The sequence below is a fragment of the Castor canadensis genome, chromosome 5 (genome assembly GCF_047511655.1).
Source record: "Castor canadensis chromosome 5, mCasCan1.hap1v2, whole genome shotgun sequence".
In the NCBI taxonomy this organism is placed as follows: Eukaryota; Metazoa; Chordata; class Mammalia; order Rodentia; family Castoridae; genus Castor; species Castor canadensis.
In genome coordinates, this window is record NC_133390.1 from 163212196 (window position 1) to 163236161 (window position 23966).

Here is a 23966-nt window from a genome sequence, read left to right on the forward strand (position 1 = left end):
TTGGGCATTTGAAATGTGACTCATCCTGACTCAGATGTGCTTTAAGTATAAACTTACACCAGAATTCTAAGATCTAGTGCCAAAAAAGGAATGTAAAAAATCGCAATAATATTATTGATGTTTGAATATTTTGGATACATTGAGTTAACTAAAAAATATTTTTTCTAAAAAGTGCATCTATAGCCTCATTTCATGCCTTATTTCTTTCTGGTTCTGGAGTCAAATTCAGCATCCAAAGCATGGGTAAACCTCAAAGTAAGGAATAAACCTCAGTATTGGGGTAAAAATTGACAATAAGGTAAAGTCCATTATCAGGATTAGGTCTGATTTTTTTTAATGTTAACAATGTATCTGGTTCTATCAAAACTTCCATATTTAAAAATGGGACTATACAAATACCATATGCTCATAGGTATTGTGATTTATAAGAAGAGATGGAGGCAAATGGAGGACTTTTTAAGAAAGGACTCAGGTTATAAGGCCAGTAGGAATGATCTGGGCTATTCAGGATCGTTGTCTTCCTGTAGGCTCCCACTGACTTTGGCCTGGAATTTGTTACTGAGGCATCATCTTTCTATTTCCCTGGTTGAGTTCTGGGTCTATCTGTGTGGTAAATAATATTGTTTGGATATTTATTCCATGACAATTGTAAAACTCAGAAAGTCCCAAGAAAATCATTTCTTGTGTTGAGCATTGTATATATCACTAAACTCAGGCCACTTGCAAATCTTTTTAATTTCTAGCAGAGTGCTATGGATCTGCTGGAGAGCCACCCAGCTTGGCTCTGAATTCCTTCTCCATCACTTTCCATCTTTTCTAAATCAAACCTTGCTTCAGATTTCCCATACTGGCACAGAGGGTGAATTATGATGGTGTCTGCATACTGCCTTGACAGCCCCTAGTTCAAGGGTGGTTTTTAGGTGATGCTCAAGGGATGTAAGCTTCAGGGACCGTCATGTACAGTGGCCCCTTCCTAGGCCCTGGGATGGGTTTTAACAAATTTTATTAACAATTTTCTAGATTTTCTCTTTCTTAGAGTGCTTTAAGAATTTGCTTAAACTTAAAAACATGGATCTGCTCTTACTTTGGCCCATGTTAATTCTTAACAAATGTGTCTCTCTACCTTGTCTCCTTCAGAACCCCCTCCACCCTTTCACATTACCCTCCTTGAACTTCTATAGGGTCAAACTATGCTTGCTTTTTTGATTTTTCCATCTTCCCTAGATGTTATAATATGTAAGTGGTAGGCATAATAATAGACCCTCAAAGATGTCCACACACTAATCCCTGGAAATCGGGAATAGGTTATTTTACATGGTGCATGGCAAAAGAGTTGTTACAGTTATGGTAACTCTTGAGAGGGAGGTTATCTAGGTTGGCCTACTGCAATCACATGAGTTCCAAAGAGCAGAGAACATTTCCTGGCTCCCACCAGAGAGAGATGCACTGTTGTTGGCTACAAAGATGGAGGAAGGGACCATAAGCCAAAGAAGGTGGGCAGTCTCTGGAAGCTGGAAAAATCAAGGAAAGAGACTCACCCTACAGCCTGCAGAAGGAAGGCAACCTGCTGACAACTTGATCTCAACCCAGTGGGATACTTCTGCCCTCGAGGACTATAAGTCAATTAATTCATGCTGTTTTAAGCCACTACATTCCTAGTAGTTTATGACATTAACAATTAGAGATGATAAATACAGTGTAAATACCTGTCTTTCTCTTTGCTTTCTGCCTGGTGATGTGTCTTATTTTGTTCTCTTACCTTGCAATAATCTCTTTACTCATTGAGTCAGGCATGGAAGCAATACCACCCCCCCACACACACACACGTATTTGTAAAAGTCTTCCTCTGATAAATGCTTTGTTCAAACTCCAGTTGAATTATATTTAGTACCCTGACATATTAAAATTTTATTGTCATGAATTAGTTCTTATTTAGGGCACTACACCCTGACAACAACAAGAAGCCTGAGGTTTCAGTCTCAAATTTCTATTTTCCATTTTCTGTTGGTGTGGACATTGACAACTGAGCAGTATTTTCTTTCCTAGATTACAAGACTCACAGGACATACATTGTTATTCTCTTGACTGTGAATTTTATGAAGATAGCCAACATCCCAGTGAAAATGTATATTTTACATGACTTGAATTTAAAACCTGCTTTATGCTCTCCTCTCTTATTTCTATCTTGCTTGATAATACTGTCTTAAGTGTGCTTGTAAAACTCCTGTAGATGCTAATGGAGAGCGATGAGGGTCACTGCCTATTTAGTAAGGCATGTTTTCCTAGAATCTCTGAGTTGGATCTAATTAAAGTTTGACATCTCACAGTGGTGGTGACCTGAGGGTTAGAGAATGATATCAGTGTCACTGAGTTGTTGCAAAAAATAAATGGGATAACTCATGGGAATTATAGGACCTGCCCAAGGAAGGCCGCCAGTGATGGAATTACAAGTCAAACAGTAAGCATATCACTCTTTGTTCAGAATCTTGAGCATATTTAAATATTTACAAAATCACCCCTTTGCTTTTGCATTGGCAAACTGAATTATCTGAGTTCTCTTAGCATATAGTCTAAATGAAAGTCTATATGTAAAAGCACTTTGGGAAGGTAACAAATGCTTGATGTTACTGTAAATTCAATTTTTTAATTATATATTCAGTTTTGTAAATCTTTCATTCCCAGAATAGAGACACCCTATTAGTAGAGAGTGATATGAAATGATATGATATGACATGTTAGGAAGATAAATGTTAATTTTTTGCTGATCAGGTTCTAACCCGCCCTGCTCTCCCCACCCCCTCATGACTGAACCTCACTCCTGGGATGTTGGAAAAGCTTTGGAGAAAGTTTGTCCTGTACTGACGGTTCCCTTTCTTGTTTTCCTAAATGAAGGGGAGAGAATAGCACATGCATTGGGGGGGAGAGTTTTCATTGAAATGTTGTCTGCTTAAGAGTTAAGGCGGGGCACTGCGCACATGTGCAGATAGAGCTCCCCTCTCCCTCCTCTTCTACCCTTTCTCTGTGGCTCCAAGGGTGGGTGGGGGTTGGGTCAGGGGCTGCACTGTGCAGCTCTATTGTGACAACATTCACTCCTACTGACTCAAGGGAAGTTTGCTCCGCCCCTTTTCTCTTTCATCTTTCTTGCCAACCAATAGGATGGGAGAATTTGGGCCATGCCCACATTCTGTGGCACCTACTAATACCCTGGATACTTCTCTTCTGGCTCACAAGGCAGCCAGTAGCTGTCCAAGGCAGTTCGTGGTAGTAGCTGAGGTCGATTGCAGTCAGTGCAGGGATTGTGGATATGTGGCCACCATACCTTCTCTGTGGCAGCCCTGACATGACAGAAGAAATAAGACAGAGAAAATTGGCCGTGGCCAAGAAAATACTGAAGGCGTATCAGCAAAGGAACAGCCCTGATGTTTCCATAGGAGCAAAGAAGACAAAAAAAAAAGCACAGTAACCCTGAGACAACCAGTGCTGGGGATTGTAACTCAGTCGAGGATGCACCAAAAGCCGCACTGCTCCTGCACCACCATCTGCAGATTACACCATGTTGCCTGCTGGTGTCCCTTCCCCTGACGCCAGTAGTACCAGCTAGGCATCATCTCAGAAGCATGGTGGGCTCGATTTGATGAATGAGGCCAAGATTTTTCCACATACCAAGAGCCTGCTACAAGATTCTCAACAAATCAATGGTAATAGTCTTGTGTTTGAGTCTACACCCACAGGGAGGGCCTCATCTCTAATGTTAAGTAGACAGATCTGGAGAACAAGAGCTAGCAGCAGCCCTGAACCCCAGCTATCTAAAAATCCAACTGAGTAATGAGATCAAGGAATTGAGGCAGGACAACCTGTATCAACTGAAAAAAGAGAAAGAGGGCCAGCAGAACATGGCTAAGGAGAAAGATCACCCCAAGTGGCTGCGGCTTCACATGCAGATCATAGAGATCCTGGTGTCTGAGAAATCAGACTTACACATCACTCTGGCCAACACGGAGCAGGAAGCCAGGCAGAAAGCCTGAGAGTCCGAGGCTCTTGTCAGTTGCCTCCAGTCTGCCCGACAGTGTGTGAGAGAGCTGTGTGCCTTGTCCACACAGAAGAAGCAGACTGACAGATACAATAAGGAGCTAATCAAACAGAAAGATGCCCTAAAGCAGGAACTGTGTGAGAACCAGGAACACAATGAAGACCTGACCCAGCAGAAGTCAGAAATGGAGGAAAGTGAGTGACACAGATGGAGGAAGCAGCCATGCAGTGTGGAATAGAAGAGCTGCAGAAGAACGTGGAGATGTCTGACCTGCTGCTGCTGCATTGTCCAGTGAGTCTGAGGCTCACGGCAGTAACCAGTAGTTACAAGAGGCTGGAGGAGCGGGCAGAACTGGAGACAGAAGTGGAGAAGCCAACAGAATCACTGGAAGTTACAGCTGGAGAGAAACAAATACAAGAAGACTCTGAAAGGAGAGAGTGTCCTGTTGGAACAGAAGATGGAGAAAGTTTTGGAGCAGATGCGAACCTTAAGAGCCTAGAAGGAGCACAGTGTGGATCAGGTGTCAGAGCTGGAGATCAAGTTGGCTGAACTCAGGAGCCAGCTGGTGGAGCCACTACCACCACAATCCCCAGCAGGGCTATCAGAGGCAGAACAGCAGCTGCAGGAGGAGGCCCACAGACTACAGAAGAACCTGCTAGAGAACCTAGCAGGACAGCTGCAGGCCCAGGTGGAGGAGAATGAGAACCTTTGCTTCCTGAACCAGGAGCAGAATGAGTTGTTGCACACACTGCAGCAGGCAGTAGAGGTCAAGAACCAGCAGGCAGAAGACCGCAAGAAGATCCTAGAACCTATGGAGAACAACTGAATCACAATCAGCCACATGCTCTTACAGAACGGTGAGCTCAAGGAGCAGCTGGCCGAGCTGCAGGATGGCTTCATCAAGCTGACAGGCAACAACTTGGAGCTCACGAGCACCCTGCAATCAGAGCAGTACATCAAGAAGGAGCTGGCCAAAGTGGTGGGCCAGCTGCTGGAGACACTGAGAGATATGCACGAGACAGTGAAGGTGAAGAGCCAAGAGGCTGTGGATCTGCAGGAGCAGGGAGACCAGTGCCTGGCCACCTGCAGCAACACATGGCCGTCTACCAGCACATGGCTGCACCAGCAACTTCTGAGGCAGACCCAGCTCTCCTGAAGCAGCTGCAGCATGAGGAGATGCAAGGCAAGATGGCTTTGGAGATGGCCCATTGGGAGTTGAAGGAGACCCAGGAGCAGCTGGAAGCCACCAGCCAGCAGAACCAGCAGCTGCAGGCTCAGTTGAGCCTCCTGCCTGTCCCTAGGAAAGGAGATGGAGTAGACAAAGTGAAAAACAATGAGGCTCCTTGGTCCTATTCTGGAGGATGCAGACAACCCAGAAGCCATGGTGGCATTTGTCAGTGCCACTCTCACCTATGCTGAGGAAGAGAAGGCCCAGCTGCAGGGGCAGCTGAGGAAGTAGAAGGCACACCGGCCAGCACCTGGCTCAGCTGGCAGGCCTGGCCCCTGGGAGTGGGGGCGACTGTGTATGTGGGCAGAGTCACCAGGCCCTAACAAGTGCCCATAGAGAAGCTGCAAAGCCACTTCCGGGAGGTTGTGCTGGAGTTCACGAAGCAGTTGAAGGAGCTAAAACTTTGCTATGTCCAGCTGTCTGGAGACATGGATACCAAAGCAGAGTTCATTGCCATCTACAAAAATGAGAAGGCAATTCAAAAGGCACAGCAGGGCAACTTTCAAGAGGTTAACCTCACTGAGAATGTGGAGTCTGCACAAGGAGAGGCTGGGGCGGCTTGCTTCCCCCACACTAGAACCCTACTGATGTGCTGTATGAGATCCAGTACCCAGAGGAGCGGGAAGGCCCGGGCAACATGTGCAACCCCTTCTACTGAGATCATGATGTTTGGGGGAGGCTCATGCTGATCTAAAACAGATCCCAATCCTGGAGAAGTGGGGCTGGGTTGCCACCTCATCCCAGCCCCTGCTACTCCTTCTGTTACCTAACCTTTATCTTTACAGTAGCAATATCAAGCGCTCCATTTTAACAGGGTACACAAAAAAGCTGCAGACCCCTTGCCAGCTTGGTGAGGGCTGAGTCTTCAATTTTAAATTTCTGTTCCTGAAGAATCCTCACTCATGGTCATGTGTGTGTGGCATTCAACAGAGAACTGGAAAGTTTTGAACTAGTTTATAGTAACATAGAGGTACACACACAACCTCACATAATTGTCCCTCAGAAGAAAAGTATCTGTTTCCAATGTGAAAATATTATTTTCTTTTTTCTCTTCTAACACCTATATTGTTAGTTTGGGCATAGTTTTGTAGTTTTAAAACTCAACCTTTATTTTCTGCTGTTATTTCTTTTATATATAGACAGACACTCACTCACACAAGAACACACACGTGCACATACTCTTACACATTCAAACACTCTCACACGTACACACACAAGCTCCCATGCTTGTTTCTTAAAAGTATCTTTATTGCTGTTGTCTCTTTCAAATGTGAACATTTTTTTCTTTTTTTCTCTTCTAACCCAGATATTGTTAATTTAGGCAGTTTCCCTTTAACTCTCATATAAGGTATCCATAAGTCATAATTCAAACCTTAATTCAACCAAAAGAATAAAATGTTCTTAATTTGGACATAAAGGAAAGGTCACTATATTCCAACAGATTAAGCTTCGGATAAACAGGACCCTCCCACCCCACATATTCCAATGAATCTGCCTATATCATTAAAGTTCTTTGTTTTAATAAAAATGAAAGAGTTAATGCTGGGCAATTGTGGATATTGACATCAGATCAACTGGAAATCACACCGCAGACCTATCTCTTGAAGGATAATGGGAACATTGACTAATGTCTTTAGAACTAAGATTTCTTTAATATAGAATGGGATAAGAGTTGTAGATTTCAAAGGATGTTGTGAGAATGAAATGAAATAATTTCTATGGAAAAGGGTAGTGTGGTGTCTTAACATGGGTGTTCTATGGTATTTCTTCTTTATCTAGAACTCTCTAGTCAGTCTATCTAAACCCATAAATGGTCTGCCAAGCATTATGGGTGAAAAGAGCGCATAGCCCTCCTCCCAGATCAATGATATGACAAGCCCCAGGAAATCTGGTTCTCCTACATCATTCTCTAGGGCCATTTGTGATAAAATCTGCACTGATTTCTGTGGTTTTAGTGTCATGGTCCTTTAGCAAAGTCAGAAATCCCTCAGAGGGAAAAAAAATTTATTTGCTCAAAATTGACACCATTTCCTGAATCACAGTTTCTCAAGCTGTGTCACAAATGCATCTCTTTGGGCCCCAGTGCTGATGATCTGATTCAGTAGTTCATGATGCTTTTCTGGCACATGAATTTCTAACACCCTGCTCAGGAAGCACTGATGCACAAGAAAGTTTGACGCATCTGTCCTGAATTCTGCTTTGTGATGTGTCAGGTTCTTTCACAATCTGCACAGCAGCCTCCTTTCAGGTATTTGTGGAGCGGCATCCTTTACCTCTGGCAAGCGGCACTGGGTTTACCTTTCTTAAGTAGTCTTGTGTTTCTTTGATGGCCATAAAAATTCTACAGCTGTGCTCTTAGTTCCTCAGGTTTGTAACAGTTTCTCCAACTGTGTTGAAGTTTCTGTAGTTACATGGGCTGTTACACAGTGATGTGCATATTTCCTTGGTTGGGTACAAAGCCATGCAGATGTGGAGTTTTCACAAGATGTGGGTGAGATTCCCACCATTGAAATAGACTCCCAGTTGGTCCATCTTCTCATCAGGAGCTTCTCTCACATGGACTCATGGCAAAGGTTCCCTTTTATTCTTTGTTCTATTGCTTATACCTGCCTTTCTCTGCCTGGCATGTGCCCGTTTTGAAAACAGCTATACTTCTAATTGCCTCCAGAAAATTAAAGTGAACCCACTGCCTTGCCTAGCCTCCACCACAGACCAATTCACCTCTGACTTTCCCTGAGGATGCTGTTTTCAGATTAGTGTGTGCTAAAACCGAAAGGGAAGCTCTTAAGGTAAACCCACCCCACAATGTTGTGAAACTATTTGGGCTGGTCTCAACCCATAACAAGAAGGAATGTAAGTCCTAAATGGGTCTGGGACACCTCTGGTCACTGGTGTGTGGACAGATAGCACTACCTCATCCTGCCCCTGCATTAGAGGAGTGGGAGCAGGTGACCACTGATCAGGAAATCTCTCTGAGAAACGAGATCATAGCCCATTAGCCTGGCAGTAGACGGGCAGCATAGTCTACTGGAGTGCCAGGGCTGCCTTCAGACCCACTTTGCCTTCCAGTGACTGGAACACTCTTCTACATGGAACAAGGGGGAATCTGGGAGCAAGAAAAAATAAAAGCAATAATCTAAAATCATAATAGACGAATCCCTTGTAGTTGTGGGCCTGAGTGTGGTACATAACCCCCCTGAACTGCTGAGGACTCCTGGCTCCTTCAGTGATGTATGCAAAGCTCAGCTTTCTCTGAGGAGTCTGAGACAAGATGGAGATGTGAGGACAGAAATAGAAAGCAGCCACCACCCTCCAGAGGGACCTATAAACAAACAGAGTCACAGGATAAAGAGAAAGCAGGCTTTCTGTTCAACACTGAGAATCCATAGGAAACGTGAAGAGTTTAAATCATGGATGCCATTTGGTTTCTGTAGACAGAGACTTTTGCTTTCATCCCAGGATTTCAAAGCACCACTCAGCCATTAATTAGTTGTAAGCAATTCAGGCCTGTCAACTTTTCACACCTAATCAAGGGCTGATATATGTCACCCCAAGGGATCTAATCAATAATTCCTCTGCATACTCTCCCTCCCTTTACCCTTCTCCAGGTCAGTTTATTTCAAGACCCCACCCCCATTCTTTTTTTCCTCTTATAGTATCTGCCTCCCTTGCCTTTTCTCTCTCCTTTCTCATTCCACTGAATGGAGTTGGATAAATTTGCAAACCGAAGGGCTTGAGAGCATGAGTCTTGGGCTTTCACAGGGAAAGACCCAAAGGAAAATGAGTTCGTGGTCATGAGTTTTCATTTCTCATGTTAGCTATTTGTGAGTTTATTTGTCTACACTTTGGGCAGGAAAAACCACTGCCAATGTGCAAGTTTCAGGCAAGCTATTCAGATCCCTGGTAGAAAATTGAAAAAATAAAATACGGCTCTGTGTTTTGAGTAGCTCAAGCCCTCCTCAGGTCCTCCATAAGGGCAAAGCTCCACTCTGTTGGAATAAATCACTAGTACGGGAATGATGCATCTACTACCCATGTTTTGTCACTCTCCTTTCCACAGTCATCAGCTATCACTAATTAAGCATGGTACTTTACCCCCTGAAACTACTCAGACACAAAGTTCATCTCAAAGGAAACAGGAACCCTTTTTGCAATGGTCTGATGTAGGGCCTTGTGTACACTTCTTTCACTCTGATCACAGGCCATTCCCTTTATTTTGCATTTAAGTTTTAAACTGTATTATTTTTGACATAGTTTCTTATAATGTATGATATTTTAATATAACCTAAAATAATAAGAATAATACTAATGATCTGCATTGATCAAAAGATTTCTCCCCTTCCCATTCCACTATTCCAGCCATCAGTAAACAGTTATTTTAAGTTTTGTGTTATGATCCTTTGCTGTTTTATATATATATGTGTGTGTGTCTGTGTGTGTGTTATATGTATGTCATAACATAGGTATATACATGTAAATATGCAATTTTATCACATATGCTCACATATACAAGTATACCTGTGTGTTACAATTTTATTACATATAGGTATATATTCTTAAACAGTATATATTTTACTTTTGCTTTGTTTCTGAACATTCAGAAGTAATTCATATTATCTTGCATGCACACTAACTCACATATTTTTACTAAAGTAATGGAACCCAATTTTGTTTCAGGTATTGTGAACATTATTAAGCTTCTCTAATCAAATCTGCTATGAAAAGTCTCAAACACTTTCATGGTTTAAATATACCAGTTTATTTATTAGGTACATACTTTAGAATGGAACTATGTTCTAGAAATTCTGGATGCTAAAATTTACCAGTTAATACCAAATTGTTTGCTGTCATTGTGCATTTTCATACTTACATCAACAACTTGAAGCATTTCCCTTGGAAGCCATTCTCTCAAATACTTATTGTTTTCATATATGCTTTCCCCGCAATCCAGAGAGTATAAGATAATGTCACATTGTGGTCTTTATTATGTCCCACAATAATAATGAAATGGGTACTTTTTATTGACTTGTAGGCAATTAGTGTTTCCTCTGTGAAATGCCTGTTCTTATGGTTTATTCTCTTTGTCTTATTAATGTCATGAGTTGGGGTTGGTTCTTTTCCTTGTTTTATAATAAATCTGGATTTTAGCTTTTGCTACATAGCAAAAAAAAAATATAACTTGAAGGTTATATTGTATATTTTCATTTTCTTTATGATATCTATTAATGTCATCATTTTTCTTACTAATGTGTATAGGACTTTAAAAATATATTCCAGATATTACTCTTTTCTTGTATATAAAGCCTCCAAAGTTGTGGCTTTATATTTTCACTTTCTCTTTGAAATCTGTTTTTTCTTTCTTACAGCTAGTGCTACTTGTACCTTGCATAAGAAATTCTTTCCTACCCATTGGTAACTCGAAGCAAAGTTATGTAGTTATTTCTAGAAGAAGGAACATAATTGCCAGGGTTGACCTTTCCAGAAACTCCCCCAACAATTTGATGAAATTGGAAGACTTATGTGGAGATGTTGGTCTCAAAAAAAAGGATGTTGAGTGACAACTGCACAAAGCAGAATCTGTTCTCCTTCCCATCAGCCCATGTTGGACATGTAGTTGAGGTAAGAATTTGTTGTCTTAAGCCAGTAAGAGGGGAAGGTTGTTTGTTTCCTCAGCATAACCCAGCCTATGATTAATGATTAATTTTCTCAGCACATTCATCAAGTAACTCCTCTCTTTCCCTTTGTTCTATTGACCATTACTGTCTGTCCTTATGCCAGTATTACACTATCTTAATTACTATGATTTAATATCAAAAAAAGGAAACCTCCTATCTTATTCTTCTTCAAGAATTTACCTAATCTTTGCCCTTTGTTCTTCAAAATAAACTTTGTAATTAGTGACAAATCCCATGAAAAATTAAATTAAACTTAATGAGGAAATTCATAGAATATTGTCTTATACTGACTGTATCCTCAAACTTGGTATAATTTCCCATCTCATTATTTATTTTTAATTATTTCAATATACTTTATAATTTCCCAGATATAATATATACCTATGTTAGAATTATGCCTATGTAGCTTTAAAAATTATATATTCCATAAACCTAATACATATATAGCAATATTATGAAAAACAGGTCACTCTAAGGAGAGGTCACATACCAGAGGGGAGGGTAAAGAAGGAAGCAGATGAATATGGTTGATGTACTCTCTATATAAGAATGCATATAGAATTTTTAAACTGGTTCAAACCACCATAAGAAAGGGATTAAGGTAAAAAGAAGAAAAATAGACGAGATGAACCAAGTGAGGATATAATACATATGTACATGGAAGTGCCACAAGGAAACTCCCTGTGTAGGTAGCTTTAAAAAAAAAAGTCATTTTTTCCTTTCTTTTACAAAATCAGAGAACAGGAGGACAGAATAGGTCCTGCCTAGGAGGGTTGGTACCAATGGGAGGGGGGAGAAGGTGGAGAAAGTGTGTGGGAAGTTGAATATGGTACAAATACTGTGTATAACTGTATGTAAATAGAAAAAAATTGATACCTGTTGAAACTATCCCAGGAATGGAGGGGAACAATAAAGGAGACGGGTGGAGGGGTGATTTCAAGTATGATATGTTATAAGAACTTTGGTAAATACCACAAGGTACCCCTACCCAGCACAATAATTAAAAAAAAGAAAACTTGCATATTCCATTGATTTATTGTGGGATGAATGAAAATGACAATAATTTTATTTCAACTTCAGAGCCAACTATATTTTTATCAACTCTTTATTTCTAATAATCGATCAATTCTTTTGAATTTTCTATATAAATATGTCATCTGGTTTGGTACATTCCTTTGGTATCCCAATGTGTTAATTTCTCTCTTTTTTTTTTAACTGTAAGTCATTATTTATTGTCTACAAGTAAAAAATATTGTACTAAATAATCTATACATTGTACTCCAGTCCTCAAAGCAATTTCCACATTACATAGATGAGAAAACAGACAGAAGGCAAGCCTCAGAGTCGAGTATTCAGCTTGACGTGAAACAGCCAGGATTAGATCCAGGAATACTGCCGCTGCTCGGTTCTTAACAACTAACTTAGGTCTATGTTTGAAATAACATGCAAAGCCGTGTGAGTATGTGTATACAGATACACAGTGCATGTACATTTATGCATGTACGCACACAAAGATGTCTATTCATATGAATTGAAGACATTTCTGAAAGTTAACAGGCTTGGTAAACTTTCATGCATGATAGGATTTCCTGAAGATTTTTCAGAGCCTTTAAGTCTGCGCAGTTGGTTTTGGGGCCGAATCTGGCAGTGTCTGCTATTGCATTCGTGTGTTGAAATCCTCTTCCAAGGTGATGACAGTGTTAGGATGTGGGCCTGTGGACAATGATCAAGTTATGGAGGCAGCGTCCTCATGAAAGGGATTTGATCCTTATTTATAATAACAAACGTTTTTTTTTTTCATTTTTCTTTTATTATTCATATGTGCATACAAGGCTTGGTTCATTTCTCCCCCCTGCCCCCACCCCCTCCCTTACCACCCACTCCGCCCCCTCCCTCTCCCCCCCCTCAATACCCAGCAGAAACTATTTTGCCCTTATCTCTAATTTTGTTGTAGAGAGAGTATAAGCAATAATAGGAAGGAACAAGGGGTTTTGCTGGTTGAGATAAGGATAGCTATACAGGGCATTGACTCACATTGATTTCCTGTGCGTGGGTGTTACCTTCTAGGTTAATTCTTTCTGATCTAACCTTTTCTCTAGTTCCTGGTCCCCTTTTCCTATTGGCCTCAGTTGCTTTAAGGTATCTGCTTTAGTTTCTCTGCATTAAGGGCAACAAATGCTAGCTAGTTTTTTAGGTGTCTTACCTATCCTCACCCCTCCCTTGTGTGCTCTCGCTTTTATCATGTGCTCAAAGTCCAATCCCCTTGTTGTGTTTGCCCTTGATCTAATGTCCACATATGAGGGAGAACATACGATTTTTGGTCTTTTGGCCAGGCTAACCTGACTCAGAATGATGTTCTCCAATTCCATCCATTTACCAGCGAATGATAACACTTTGTTCTTCTTCATTGCTGCATAAAATTCCATGTGTATAGATACCAAATTTTCTTAATCCATTCGTCAGTGGTGGGCATCTTGGCTGTTTCCATAACTTGACTATTGTGAATAGTGCCGCAATAAACATGGGTGCGCAGGTGCCTCTGGAGTAACCTCTGTCACAGTCTTTTGGGTATATCCCCAAGAGTGGTATTGCTGGATCAAGTGGTAGATCAATATCTAGCTTTTTAAGTAGCCTCCAAATTTTTTTCCAGAGTGGTTGTACTAGTTTATATTCCCACCAACAGTGTAAGAGGGTTCCTTTTTCCCTGCATCCTCGCCAACACCTGTTGTTGGTGGTGTTGCTGATGATGGCTATTCTAACAGGGGTGAGGTAGAATCTTAGGGTGGTTTTAATTTGCATTTCCTTTATGGTTAGAGATGGTGAGCATTTTTTCATGTGTTTTTTGGCCATTTGAATTTCTTCTTTTGAGAAAGTTCTGGTTAGTTCACTTGCCCATTTCTTTATTGGCTCATTAGTTTTGGGAGAATTTAGTTTTTTAAGTTCCCTATATATTCTGGTTATCAGTCCTTTGATGTATAGTTGGCAAATATTTTCTCCCACTCTGTGGGTGTTCTTTTCGGTTTAGAGACCATTTCTTTTGATGAACAGAAGTTTTTAGTTTTATGAGGTCCCATTTATCTATGCTATCTCTTAGTTGCTGTGCTGCTGGGGTTTCATTGAGAAAGTTCTTACTTATACCTACTAACTCCAGAGTATTTCCTACACTTTCCTGTATCAACTTTACAGTTTGTGGTCTGATATTAAGATCCTTGATCCATTTTGAGTTAATATTGGTATAGGGTGATATAATGGATCTAGTTTCAGTTTTTTGCAGACTGCTAACCAGTTTTCCCAGCAGTTTTTGTTGAAGAGGCTGCTATTTCTCCATCGTATATTTTTAGCTCCTTTTCAAAGACAAGTTGGTTATAGTTGTGTGGCTTCATATCCAGGTCCTCTATTCTGTTCCACTGGTCTTCATGTCTGTTTTTGTGCCAGTACCATGCTGTTTTTATTGTTATTGCTTTGTAATATAGTTTGAAGTCAGGTATTGTGATACCTCCTGCATTGTTCTTTTGACTGAGTATTGCCTTGGCTATTCATGGCCTCTTGTGTTTCCATATAAATTTAACAGTAGATTTTTCAATCTCTTTAATGAATGTCATTGGAATTTTGATGGGAATTGCATTAAACATGTAGATTACTTTAGGGAGTATCGACATTTTTACTATGTTGATTCTACCAATCCATGAGCATGGGAGATCTCTCCACTTTCTATAGTCTTCCTCAGTCTCTTTCTTCAGAAGTTTATAGTTTTCCTTGTAGAGGTCTTTCACATCTTTTGTTAGGTTTACACCTAGGTATTTGATTTTGTTTGAGGCTATTGTAAATGGAATTGTTTTCATACATTCTTTTTCAGTTTGCTCATTGTTAGTGTATAGAAATGCTAATGATTTTTCTATGTTGATTTTATTTCCTGCTACCTTGCTATAGCTATTGATGATGTCTAGAAGCTTCTGAGTAGAGTTTTTTGAGTCTTTAAGGTATAGGATCATATCGTCTGCAAATAGGGATATTTTGACAGTTTCTTTACCTATTTGTATTCCTTTTATTCCTTCTTCTTGCCTAATTGCTCTGGCTAGGAATTCCAGTACTATGTTGAATAGGAGTGGAGATAGTGCGCATCCTTGTCTGGTTCCTGATTTTAGAGGGAATGGTTTTAATTTTTCTCCGTTAAGTATAATGCTGGCTGTAGGTTTGTCATATATAGCTTTTATAATGTTGAGGAACTTTCCTTCTATTCCTAGTTTTCTTAGAGCTTTTATCATGAAATGATGTTGGATCTTATCAAAGGCTTTTTCTGCATCTATTGAGATGATCAAGTGGTTTTTGTCTTTGCTTCTGTTAATGTGGTTTATTACATTTATTGATTTTCGTATGTTGAACCACCCCTGCATCCCTGGGATGAAGCCTACTTGGTCGTGGTGAGTGATCTTTTTGATGTGTTGTTGAATTTGGTTTGTCATTATTTTATTACGGATTTTTGCATTGATGTTCATTAAGGAGATTGGCCTATAGTTCTCATTTCTGGAGGTGTCTTTGCCTGGTTTTGGGATAAGTGTAATAGTAGCTTCATAAAATGTGTTTGGCAGTTTTCCTTCTCTTTCTATTTCATGGAACAGTTTAAGGAGGGTTGGTATCAGTTCTTCTTTAAAGGTCTGATAGAATTCAGCAGAGAATCCATCAGGTTCTGGACTTTTCTTTTTGGGGAGACTCTTGATTGCTGCTTCAATTTCATTTTGTGTTATAGATCTATTCAGGTGATTAATTTCCTCTTGGTTCAGTTTTGGATGGTGATATGTATCTAGAAATCTGTCCATTTCTTTAAGATTTTCAAATTTATTTGAATATAGGTTCTCAAAGTAGTCTCTGATGATTTCCTGGACTTCCATGGTGTTTGTTGTTATCTCCCCTTTTGCATTCCTGATTCTACTAATTTGGGTTTTTTCTCTCCTCATTTTAGTCAGGTTTGCCAGGGGTCTATCGATCTTGTTTATTTTTTCAAAGAACCAACTTTTTGTTTCATTAATTCTTTGTATGGTTTTTTTGGTTTCTATTTCATTGATTTCAGCTCTTATTTTTATTATTTCTCTCCTTCTATTTGTTTTGGGATTTGCTTGTTCTTGTTTTTCTAGGAGTTTGAGATGTATCATTAGGTCATTGATTTGGGATCTTTCAATCTTTTTAATATATGCACTCATGGCTATAAACTTTCCTCTCAAGACTGCCTTAGCTGTGTCCCATAGGTTCCAGTAGGTTGTGTTTTCATTTTCTTTGACTTCCAGGAACTTTTTAATTTCCTCTTTTATTGCATCGATGATCCATTCTTCATTAAGTAATGAGTTATTTAGTTTCCAGCTGTTTGCATGTTTTTTGTCTTTACTTTTGTTGTTGAGTTCTACTTTTACTGCATTGTGGTCAGATAGTATGCACGGTATTATTTCTATTTTCTTATATTTGCTAAGGCTTGCTTTGTGCCCTAGGATATGATCTATTTTGGAGAAGGTTCCATGGGCTGCTGAGAAGAATGTATATTGTGTAGAGGTTGGATGAAATGTTCTGTAGACATCTACTAGGTCCACTTGATCTATTGCATATTTTAGATCTTGGATTTCTTTATTGATTTTTTGTTTGGATGCCCTATCTATTGATGATAATGGGGTGTTAAAGTCTCCCACAACCACTGTGTTGGTGTTTATATATGCTTTTATGTCTTTCAGGGTATGTTTGATGAAATTGGGTGCGTTGACATTGGGTGCATACAGATTGATGATTATTATTTCCTATTGGTCTATTTCCTCTTTTATTAGTATGGAATGTCCTTCTTTATCTCATTTGATCAATGTAGGTTTGAAGTCTACTTTGTCAGAGATAAGTATTGCTACTCCTGCCTGTTTTCAGGGGGCCATTGGCTTGGTAAATCTTCTTCCAGCCTTTCATCCTAAGCCTATGCTTATTTCTGTCCGTGAGATGGGTCTCCTGTAAGCAACACATTGTTGGATCTTCCTTTTTAATCCATTTCATCAAGCGGTGCCTTTTGGTGGGTGAATTAAGTCCATTAACATTAAGTGTTAGTCCTGATAGGTATGTGGTGATGCCTGTCGTTTTGTTGTCTTAGTTGTTTGAAGGTTTGATTGTGTGTACCTAAGTTGAGGTTACTCTCTACTGTCTTGCTTTTCTTTTCCTGTGGTTTGGTGCTGCCTGTCTTTTCATGGTTAAGTTGGGTGTCACTTTCTGTGTGCAGAATCCCTTGCAGAATCTTTGGTAGTGGTGGCTTTGTGGTCACATATTGTTTTAGTTTCTGCTTATCATGGAAGACTTTTATTGCTCCATCTGTTTTGAATGATAGTATTGCTGGGTAGAGTATCCTGAGGTTGAAGTTATTTTCATTCAGTGCCTGGAAGATCTCACCCCAAGCTCTTCTTGCTTTTAATGTTTCTGTTGAGAAGTCTGCTGTGATTTTGATGGGTTTACCTTTGTATGTTACTTGTTTTTTCTCTCTTACAGCCTTCAATATTCTTTCCTTAGTTTCTGAACTTGTTGTTTTAATGATGATATGTCGTGGGGTAGTTCTATTTTGATCTGGTCTGTTTGATGTCCTGGAGGCCCCTTGCATCTGTATGGGAATATCTTTCTCTAGATTTGGGAAATTTTCTGTTATTATTTTGTTGAATAGATTACGCATTCCCTTCACTTGCACCTCTTCTCCTTTGATGCCCATGATTCTCAAGTTTGGTCTTTTGATGGAGTTGGTGAGTTCTTGCATTTTCTTTTCACAGGTCTTGAGTTGTTTAATTAATAGTTCTTCAGTTTTTCCTTTAATTACCATTTCATCTTCAAATTCTGAGATTCTGTCTTCTGTTTGTTCTATTCTGCTGGATTGGCCTTCCGTTTTGTTTTGCAGTTCTGTTTCGTTCTTTTTTCTGAGGTTTTCCATATCCTGGGTGGTGTCCTCTTTAATGTTGTCTATTTTTGTCCTGAGTTCATTTATCCGTTTATTCATTGTGTTCTTTCACTTTGGCGTTTATACAGTGCTTCTATGGTTTCCTTTATTTCTTCTTTGCTTTTTCAAATTCCCTATTTTTGTTGTCTTGGAATTTCTTGAGTGTCTCCTGTACATTTTGGTTGACCCTATCCAGCATCATCTCTATAAAATTTTCATTGAGTACTTGTAGTATGTCTTCTTTTAAATTATTCTTGTGGGCTTCATTGGTCCTTTGGCATAGTTTATCTTCATTTTGTTGGAGTCTAGATCTGAGTTTCTGTTCTCTTCATTCCCCTCTGGTTCCTGTACTTTTTGCTGTGGGGAAACTGGTTTCCCTGTTTTTTCTGTCTTCCCGTCATTGTCTTTGGTGTTGTTACTGTCCCTGTACTGTGTGCAATTAAGTATTTTCTAGCTTGTAATAATAACAATGGTACTATTTAGAATGGAAGGGTGAGCTGAGAAGGAAAGCAAGAAGTTAAAGAAAGGGGGAAAACAAATACACAGACAAGAAGGAGAAAACAGAAGAAGGTATCAGACAAGAAAGTTTCAAAGGTATAAACAGGGAGCATTAGTATACTAGTCGACAGCAAGCTGAACAGACATTAGAGAGACAGAGAGAGGATTGAAAATCAAAAATAAAAAAAAAATAAAGATAAGAATAAAAATAAAAAATAAGTAAATGAAAGAAATATCTATATATAAAAATGAATTAAAATAAAATGAAAAATAGAAAATTAAAAAAAAAACCCAAAACCTCCAATTTCAAATGCAATGAAGTTTCAGTCTTAATAATTTGGTTGTCTGTCTCAGTCTCCAATCCTGGAAATGGTGCCTCAGATGTTGTTCTGTAGTTGTCTCATCAAAGGGGACGCATAAAGTAGAACAAAACTACACACACACACACACACACACACATACACAAAAAAAAAACACCAAGTGTCTCAAGTTCAAATGCAATACAGTTTCAGTAAGTTTTTCAGCTTGCAGGTGTAATTCGGTTGTTCTCTCATCAAAGGTAGGGAGAAAAAGAAAAAAAAGAGTCTGCAGACTGTTCTGAGAGTGGTATCTGCAGCTGTGGCTTGCCTGCCTGCTGCTGTCAGCCTGCTGTTGCTGGAGGCGTTATTTATGCAGATCTCTGGGGTGAGCTTAGGACTCACCTGGCCCCACAGGCTTTGTTTGTTCAGAGTTCTCCTGTGTGGGAGCCTCTGCTATAGGCTTTCCCCTTTCCAAGCACTGGGAAAGGTGACACTGCCCCCGCGTTGTCAGGCCTGTGTGTTTATTTACAGTTCATGTGGGAAGTGGGTCTTCCCACCTCTCCTGTGGAGTTTTCCTCCCACTGCCACTTTCACAAGCTTTCCTGCTCCTGATTACTGGGCGGTGCTGCTGCTCCTGCCAGCCACCATGTTTGTTTACCGCTCACGTGGGAAGTGAGTCTTCCCTCCTCTCCTGTGGAGTTTTCCTCCCTCCGCCACTCTCACCAGCTTTCCCGCTTCTGGTTGCTGGGCACGCGCCCCCCCCCTGCTCCTGCCAGAGCCTCTCCGGCCCGCCTGGCTTGTTTATTTACAGTTTATTTACAGTCACGGGAAGGGTTCCCTTCCCCCAATCTTCGGCACTCAGTGCGCCCCACCCTCTTCCTTCGTATCTTTATTGCTCTTATTGCTTATTATTCAGTTTCTCTTTTTTTCCCTGGGTGGAGTTCAGTCTGTCCAGGGGGCTATTCTGCTCTGGCCCAGGCTTGTCTGTGGGAGTACCGTGGTATTGCGAAGCTCACCTGGTCCGCATCTTCCCAAGCCGTCTGAGGGCAGGTGACTGGCGGCCCAGGGCCCTCCTTGTTTCTCCATTTAACATGAAGTGGAGATTCTCTGTGCCAGCTGGAGGTGTGGAGGTGTCAAAATTATGCCTCTTCTCAGTGATTATGCCTGCAAAATATGTCTCCAGCGTCTCTCCAAGATTTCACTATAGGAGGCTCACTTTCTGCTTCCTCCCTCTAGCCGCCATCTTAGAATCCCCTGTTAATTTCTCTTTATTGTCTCACTACTTTGACAAAGATTCTGGAATCATGTTCAATAGAAACAACAGCATTGAACTTCTCATCTATCCCCAATCCAGGAAAATTATTCTTATATGTCAACAGTAAGAAAGAGAATTCAACTAACAAAAGAAGAACAATGGGTGGAATTAGAATGGCTTTATTTATGATATATAATGAGTTAATGAATAATGGCAATGGAAAACTGTGACTGAACATCACAGTAAAGAAACCAATCATTATGTTACTCCCAGTAAAAAAAATAGAACCTCTAGAATCCTTCCTACCAAAAAGCTTAAGCTTGAATCTGATCCAGTCTCCTGGTTGCAGCTGCTAATATGCAGGAAATTTTAAAGTTAAGGAAAACATTGGGCTGCCCATGAAATTGCATTTGACAAAGTCCAAGCTATGAAATATTCTATAGCTTAAATGTCCTGAGTTCTTCATTAGATATGTTATAGGGAAAGAAAAGATGAAGACAGGCATATGGGTTTGTTAAATGCATCCAAGAAGAATGAAATTATGTAATTTGCAGGAAAATGATGGAACTAGAGACCATCATGTTCAGCAAATAAGCCAGGCTGAGGACAAATAACACATTTTCCACATAAGAAAATGTGGAATCTAGTCTTTAAAAATAAATGACAGGAATGTAAGGCAGGCTCTGTTTGAGGATAGGTACCAGTGGCAGCAGAGGGGGTAAGAGAAGAGGGTGAAGGGGTGAAGGGGCCAGGGTGAACATGGTCGAAGTGCTTTATACCCATGTATGAAAACAAGACAGTGAAAACCATTGAAATTGTTTTAAGAAGGGGCGTAGGGTGAGGGAGAGGAATCGAGGGAGTGAATCTGACAGAGTACATTGTATGCATGTGTGGAAATGTCACAATGAGACCCCTTTGTACAACTAATATGTGCTAATAAAATGTAAAAAAAAGACCTAACTGATGGAATATATATATATATATATATATATATATATATATATTTTTTTTTTTTTTTAACTAGGCAGGACTAAATTATAGTGCCTTTATTACTTTACTGAAAGGCAAAGGTGATACTGGGAATTGAACCCAGGGCCTCAAGCAGACATGTACTGTACCCCTTCATCCATGCTCTCAGCTGATACAGATAAAAAAACAAGAATAGAAGTTATCTTTGCAAAGAGAGCTAGGGTTGTTACAGAAATGAGACACACAGTGCAGCCAGGCATGGTGAGACATACCTATAATCCCAGCTCTGAGGCAAGAGGATCTTGAGTTTGAGGTCAGCATAGGTCAACATAGTGAGATCCTGTCTCAAGAAACAAAAGGAAAGAAAGAAACAGGACACGTGGTGAGTCTTTCATGACATGTGGCAGATTTCTATTTCTTATAGTGGTGGTGGTTACAAGAATTATTTAAAAAATACGTTTTGGGTAGTTTAGTGTTCATATTTTATTCTACAATAAAAATTGTTTAAAAGTATAATTACTATAGCTAGGTTACCTACATCAAGTTGAGTGATTTCCCCCTATCAGTATTTATTTATTTATTTGGTTTTGGTTTTGCATGGCACTGGGGAGGGAACCCAGGGCCTTGTGCTGGCTGAGCCTTCTACCACCTGAGTTTTATCGCCAGCTTTTTTTTGTTTTTGTTTGCTTATTTTGTTTTTGCCTGGGCTGGCCTTGAACTTGCATTCTTCTGCTTCCAACTTCCAAGTAGCTGGAATTACAGGAACGTGCCACTACATCTTGCTCTATACCTATTTATAAAGGTGTTTATAAATAAGAATGTACATATAATTTTATTAAATGTTCTGTATACATCTATTGAGATGACCACATGACATGTTTTTTAGTAACTCTATACATTAATATTTAGAATTACATGTACTGATTTACTAATGTGTTAAACCATTATTCCTGGCATAAGCAACCTTGGCCACTTTTATTATATACTACATTTTTTACCACTGCGAGATGATGTTTGCTAATTTTTATTAGCAGATATTAGTTGTACAGGGGATTTCCATTTTGTCATTTACAGATGTAATTATAATAAATCTTAAAAAGTTCACCCATTCCATCACCCCACCTCATTTCTTCTCCCTCCCTTGTTAGAACAATTTCAACAGGTTTCATTGTTCTATTTTCATACATGTATATAAAGTATATTGACCGTATTGTATCAGTTGGTATACAATATGTTCTTTTGCTATATCCCTTTTGTTAGCTTTGGCAAAATATGGTTATTGTTTTTATGGGATGAGTTAGGAATATTCCCTTAGTTTTCTCTAGGGCTTTGTATGAGATTAGCAGGATCTGTTCCTTGAAAGATTGGTGAACTAACCTGTAAAGCCAAAGAGTCAGGCATTTTCATCATAGAAAGATTTTTTTTAACTTTAATCACTTTAACAGTCTTATGCTAACAGATATATAATCACAAATCTTTATTTTTTCTTGAGTCAATTTTGATATTACATTTTTGTGAAGATTTTTCTTTTTCTGTTGGTCAGTGTATTGGCATAAAGCTACTTATAGAATTTTACTATTTTTAAAAAATCTTTTCTGTATCTATAGTCTTCTCCACTATTTAATTACCAATGGTGTAATGTGTGTCTTCTCAATGGTTTCCCTATGGTTAAACCTTTGGCTTAATTGATAGTCTTGATTCTATATTTTTTCAGCTTCACTATTTCTTCTGATACCTTCTTATACTTTGTTTCATTTGACCTTGTTGGTTTTTCTAACTTAACTTATGGAAATAGTAAACAGCACATTAATTTTAAATCATTCTTATTTTGAAAAATGTAATTCTATAAGGCTCTTCCTTTGCTGCATCCCACAAGTTTGACAGTTAACATTCTCAGTAGCTTTATATTTTCAAAATGATTTCATATTGATCCATATTAGTGAGAATTTTAAAATTTTACATTTTATCACTGTCTTCCAATATAATTACATTTTGTCTAAGGAAAGTAATGTATTGGTAACAATTCTTTGAAATATTTTAGTTTTTTCTTATGGCATTATATTTTTTGGTAAATGTTTCCTGTGTGCTATGAATGTTTATTCTGTAGTTAAATGTGCCCATTAAGACAAGTTTATCATCCTAATTTACCAAAAACTATTCTTTGTTACAGTTTGCTCCATTTCACCTATCAAAAATTGAATTCAAGTCTTCCACTATGGTTACTATTTGACTTTGTTTATCAAATTTCATCAATTTTACTTTATATAGTTGAGGTTCTTCAACAATATGTACTCATTTGGAATCATACTTGCTGTGATCAGAATTTTTTCTCATTGTAGTAGAACTTTCTCTATTTTTAATGGTACTTTTATTTAAACCCTATTTTCTCTGAAAATAATATGACTAGTCCAGTCTTCTTTTGGCCAGTCTACTTTACTTGAACTAATTCTGTGTCCTTAATAACTCAAGTGCATCCCTGAAAGCAGCACACATTGGAATTGGTTTTTAAAAGCCAAATACTAAAATGTGTCTTTCAACCAGTACCCTTAGTACATTTAGTTTATGTAAATTTCTGCCACATTTGAATGTTTTCTAATAGTTTTATTCCTTATTGCTTCATTTTACATATTTTCCTTTTATTTTCTAGTGTTTTCCAGTTTTCTGAATTTTATGTGTTTTTGCTTTTTTTCTAAATGTCATTTCTTTGTTCTGTGCTTTTATCTACTGATTTAGAACTTATTCACTTTATCTCCACATTTTAATGATTACTCTTGAAATTTTATGTTTAAAATACATTTAAATAGTATTACAGTTAATTAGTTGTGTTTAGTTAGCTCTAGAAATACTAAAGATAGTTTGTAAACCTTGTATCTAATAAAAAGATCTTAGAGCTCTTGCAATTGAACGCCCATCAGTTTCAATGCTACTCTTATCCACTGTTTAAACCATTCCCCTTTAAACACAAGTTAGACCTTATTTTATTGTTAAATTACTATATAATGATAATTATTGTTTATATTTACATTCATACTTAACCATTTTATCTGTTCAGTATTACTTCTTACTCCACAC